At 42.3% G+C, this 5,812-nt stretch overlaps 1 protein-coding gene across 9 annotated transcripts in view; it reads left to right on the forward strand.

The window, feature by feature from the left end:
* ptprk (protein tyrosine phosphatase receptor type K) overlaps positions 1-5,812 on the forward strand; it is a 51,942-nt gene that overhangs the window by 2,563 nt on the left and 43,567 nt on the right. The gene's annotated exons all lie outside the window — the stretch shown is intronic.

Consider the following 5,812-nt stretch of genomic DNA (forward strand, 5'->3'; position numbering starts at 1 on the left):
GTTATAAATTTTCCCCAGGTATCGGCAGAAGAAGAGAAACCATCTCGTGACAGAATAGTTCCAGAACAGTTGAAAGGATCAGCCGGCGTTCATACGTTTGTTTCCGTTCAGCCGACATCACTTCGCTCCAGTCGCTGAACGCCGTTCTGCCGAAGGCGGGATGGAGTGCGCAGCGATGGTTTGGCAGCGTTTGTAATAGAGATAAACTCTTCTGTGTAATCGCTCTCGGGGCTGACGTTGGCACAGGTCGGCGGTGCGCGGCTCCGTTGCCAGCGTGGCTCTGTGTGATGTACCGGTTGAATCGCTGCTGAAGCAGATTCTCTTGATCCATTAAGTTGAGTGCCAGTGCCACTCTAAACCTATTTGGCGTGCCATCCTCCACCTGCCCCTCTACCGCCCCCTGCCTTTCTCTTCTCCACTCTGCACATTTGGTACAGGAAGTTAGAATGGTAATTAAGCAATTAACATAAACCTAGACAGAGAAAAAAAAAATCTGAAGTATTGAACGTTGCGTCCAACTTTGTGATACCTGACGTCGTCGGAGTTGTGTGGGAGTTCTGCCAAGAATCTGTCACACGTCAGCTTTTAAGACGTGAAGTTTATAATTTAACTGTCTTCAACCTGTTCCATCGTTAGTGAAATTTAATTTGCAGCAGTGGCGTTTGAGTGCAGCATTTTGACAGATTTCTCTGCACAGCTGCGACAATAAGGTCACCAATCAAATGGAAGGAAAACCAAAATAATTTGGAGATTTTTTTTAATTTAATTTTTACATTAAGGACAATTATAAATGGCTTTTCTTCTGCTTCACATAAACAGTAATTGATTTGAAATAGATTTTGAGCTGAAGAAGACATTTAAACATTTTACCAGTGATTCTTTTTATTTTTTTAATTTCTTTGTTCTCTTTATTGTTATTTTAAGAAAGTCCTGCATTGGCTGAACTTTAAAAGACGCAGCACAGTGAGCGGTTGTTAGCTCAGTTTGTTTGCACCGTTCAGGGCCAAATCCGTGCCGTCCTGTGGTTATCAAACCACCGTCACCGTCGTCACCGTGTTCTGACGGAGCCTGTGATGATCGAGGTGTTGTTTTCAGCTTCATCTTCAAATTGACATTTCCTCGTCGGACATTTTTGACTCTTCTGAGACGTGAGCCAGTTTAGAAACTTGGCAGACTTCAGGTGTCACATGTTGTTGGCATCAGTTTCCTCCGCTGTCTCTCATTAATCACACTTTATTTCTGTCTCGGGTTGGAAGGTTTTATTTAGGAGTCACTTTCATAATATGATATTAAAGCCGTTCGTTCCTGGTTTTTTATTGGCCGTTGTCATCTCCTCTCACTCGTCATCTTTCTTTAACCAACCACAGAATCTGAGCCTCAACACATCACAGACTGAACTGTTTTTTATGTCCAACATTGATGTGATTTTTTTCTCTCAGGTTTCCAATTAAAAAAACAACAAAAAAAACAGTCTACAATGCAATAATGTGGAGTCTGTTGTTGGTAAATTATTACTTGCGGCCCGGTTTATTGGACTCATTTTGCGGCAGAGATCATGAGGATTGGCAAAAGTGCCAAATATTTTATTTTGCCATGTTGTTGTGTGTTGTTGTGACATATCTGGGGCTCCGACTGTTGGGAATATTTTTAGCTGGTGCAACATCTTGGCAGCCATCTCAAAGACACTTTTCTCATGTCACCATCCTTGTACAAGCTTCACAGGAAAAAAAAAAAAGAGAGAGAAAATCAAGAGTGACGTCCGCGGTGATTTAATGTTGGATGGATTTAGATTGAAGCGTTGGAGAGACGACGCCGCTGGCCTGGTTCTCCACTCTGCACATTTGGTACAGGAAGTTAGAATGGTAATTAAGCAATTAACATAAACCTAGACAGAGAAAAAAAAAATCTGAAGTATTGAACGTTGCGTCCAACTTTGTGATACCTGACGTCGTCGGAGTTGTGTGGGAGTTCTGCCAAGAATCTGTCACACGTCAGCTTTTAAGACGTGAAGTTTATAATTTAACTGTCTTCAACCTGTTCCATCGTTAGTGAAATTTAATTTGCAGCAGTGGCGTTTGAGTGCAGCATTTTGACAGATTTCTCTGCACAGCTGCGACAATAAGGTCACCAATCAAATGGAAGGAAAACCAAAATAATTTGGAGATTTTTTTTAATTTAATTTTTACATTAAGGACAATTATAAATGGCTTTTCTTCTGCTTCACATAAACAGTAATTGATTTGAAATAGATTTTGAGCTGAAGAAGACATTTAAACATTTTACCAGTGATTCTTTTAATTTTTTATTATTTCTTTGTTCTCTTTATTGTTATTTTAAGAAAGTCCTGCATTGGCTGAACTTTAAAAGACGCAGCACAGTGAGCGGTTGTTAGCTCAGTTTGTTTGCACCGTTCAGGGCCAAATCCGTGCCGTCCTGTGGTTATCAAACCACCGTGTTCTGACGGAGCCTGTGATGATCGAGGTGTTGTTTTCAGCTTCATCTTCAAATTGACATTTCCTCGTCGGACATTTTTGACTCTTCTGAGACGTGAGCCAGTTTAGAAACTTGGCAGACTTCAGGTGTCACATGTTGTTGGCATCAGTTTCCTCCGCTGTCTCTCATTAATCACACTTTATTTCTGTCTCGGGTTGGAAGGTTTTATTTAGGAGTCACTTTCATAATATGATATTAAAGCCGTTCGTTCCTGGTTTTTTATTGGCCGTTGTCATCTCCTCTCACTCGTCATCTTTCTTTAACCAACCACAGAATCTGAGCCTCAACACGTCACAAACTGAACTGTTTTTTATGTCCAACATTGATGTGATTTTTTTCTCTCAGGTTTCCAATTAAAAAAACAACAAAAAAAACAGTCTACAATGCAATAATGTGGAGTCTGTTGTTGGTAAATTATTACTTGCGGCCCGGTTTATTGGACTCATTTTGCAGCAGAGATCATGAGGATTGGCAAAAGTGCCAAATATTTTATTTTGCCATGTTGTTGTGTGTTGTTGTGACATATCTGGGGCTCCGACTGTTGGGAATATTTTTAGCTGGTGCAACATCTTGGCAGCCATCTCAAAGACACTTTTCTCATGTCACCATCCTTGTACAAGCTTCACAAAAAAAAAAAAAAAGAGAGAAAATCAAGAGTGACGTCCGCGGTGATTTAATGTTGGATGGATTTAGATTGAAGCGTTGGAGAGACGACGCCGCTGGCCTGGATGTTTGGCCGTGGTCCTGTTTGGACGCGGTCCTGTTTGGACGCGGCCCGTGTGCTGTTAATGACATTCAGAAACAGGAAGTTGGATTATTATAACGCTTTAGTGGCTGGGATGGAAAAGGCAGCGAGGAGGGGGAGGAGGTGCCAAACCAATAACTGGGATACATGGTTTGGACAGAGATGCAGATGTGCGTGCACATCCGTGCGCACACGTATGTGTGTGCCAACTCGGCTCGGCTCAATTCTGCAGAGGAAAATGTGGTTTCTCTCACAGTAGATTAGCCGAACAATAACCGATAATCACCATTGTCCTACGGTCCATTGTTGAAGGCACATTGTGTAGGCTGAAAAAAAAAAAACAAAAAAAATCCCAACCTTAACCTGACCAGATTGTTGTATTGTTTTTCACTTCACACAGTTAATTTAATTAAACACGTTCTTTTGTTCTTTTTCTATTATGTCAGATGTTTGTAATGATTTTCCGTTTCATTTATGTTCCTCTTTAGACCTTAAAGAATCACTTAATTAATTTAAATCTCACAAACGGAGATAATTTTAACCACAATGTTTTTCCTCTTACAGTGACATCTAAAAGCTGCGCCTGTCAAAATATAATTAAAAAGTTAAAACGTTTTTTTTTTTCAACCTTAACCTGACCTTAACGACCTGCGTTTATTCCACGCGCTTTTTCATTTTCAGCAGTAAATATCCAACATCGTACGACACTGCAGTACGACACTGCAGTACGACACAGACATACATGGAGAAAACAAGTACTCCTGAGTAGTGGGGTGTGGTGGAAGAGAAGTGAAAGCGGTATTTTTTCAACATACTCGTGAGGAAATACAGGTATTAGTCGAGGGTCGACAGACAGTGTTTGACGTAATTCTCCTTCATGTGGAGCTGAAGTCAGAGAGTCGGCGACCGCAGATCCTGCCCTCAAAAAATATAATGTTAGCGAGCGGTTAGCTAGCGTTTGTGTCAGTGTTGGAGGAGAATTAATCACGTTGCATCATGGTACCATGGAGCAACATCTGGTTGAGGTCTTAGCTGATGACTCCAGCATCTGGAGAGCGTGGCTGATTATGATGACGTGCTACGCTGAGAACGCAACAACTGGAGGTAGAAGCTACTCTGTGGGAGGTGGGGGGGAGAGGAGGGAGAGGGGGGGTGAAGGAGAAAGGTAAATGCAAACCTAAGTGGATGCAGAAAGAAAATGTAAGCACTAAAAAAAAAGACAGAAAATACAAACCAATCACGTCGCAGAGGCTGGTAACGATGTGTTTGAGGCCGGTGGGAAAAAATGTGAGGCCGGTGCAAACTGCATGACCTGATTAGCACTGCGCTTTTCTGCTGTACGCTGACCACTTAACTTTAATTGATATTAAGTGTGCGTCACTAATTTTGATTTTGTTGATGTTTCTCTTTCCAAGGAACACACACACACACACACACACACACACACAGGGTTTAATAAACGTACATCTGCGTGCAGCTCGACCGCGACGTTTACTTGTCCTGACGCCAGTACAAAAGGCACGAGAGGTGAATGGATTTATTGACAAAAATACGGCTGAGTTTGTGCCCAAAGCCCAGCCTGGAGTTCTGTATTATTTACTGTACAGCGCTGTTCTTTACCCTGGTGGAGAACCCTGGAACATGTGCTGAGCAGGAAGACCAGTTCAGGTCCAGCTCCTGTGTTTGTTAAGACGTAATTTCACATTTTCATAACTTTCAGAAACCAAAAAAAAAAAAAGGTTCACATAAAATGTAAATGTCATTTTTCTAACTGTTGTCAACGCAGCCCCAGAGGTAAAGAGGATCAGACAACATGGAACAAAACCCTTACAACTCAAACTGCTCCTTTTAATCACGGCCACACTGAAGAAGCCGCCGACAGTCACACAAACAACATTTTTGCATTTCATGCCTCTGGCTCTCAAAAAAAAAAAAAAAAAGCCTCAAAAGCAGCTAGAAAAAAAAACACATAAAAAGGACAAAATTAAATCCAGGAGAACTAACACTAACGCTGCTTCAAAGTCTTCAGCCTTCAGACAGGCAGAGCACGTGGGACAGTTACGGTTCTGACACTCGCCCTGAATATTTTGACTTCACTGGAGGTGATGGAGATGGTGAGGTGTGATCAAAAGCCAGGTTTGGAGAATCCTGCTCTCGTCACTGACAAGCCCTGCAGACGTGTCAGTGCACTCTCTGTTAGCAGCACTAATGTGTAACAGAGCGGCGCTCCTGCTCTGCACCCGCCACGTTCACTGACAACACTCCAGTTCCTGCTCTTTGTCAGGATACGGAGAGAAAAAAAACGAACAAACGTAGAACATCGTTCTTCTTCTACGACTACGTACAAACCAAACAGTTCCACTTCTGTTTCCACTTCTGTTTCCACTTCTGTTTCCACTTCTGTTTCCACTTCTGTTTATCCCTCTCACGTATATTCAGTCGTGAAGACCCTCGGCCTTTTCTCTGCGACCTCCTGTGTGGAGTGTGTGTTTGCGGTGTTTAACCACAAACATGTGCGACGCAGGGTGAGGTAATCCCTGCGTCACGATGGAGGTTGGATTAACAAACAGCAGG

The sequence above is a fragment of the Cynoglossus semilaevis genome, chromosome 7 (assembly GCF_000523025.1).
Source record: "Cynoglossus semilaevis isolate Cse_v1.0 chromosome 7, Cse_v1.0, whole genome shotgun sequence".
Lineage (NCBI taxonomy): Eukaryota > Metazoa > Chordata > Actinopteri > Pleuronectiformes > Cynoglossidae > Cynoglossus > Cynoglossus semilaevis.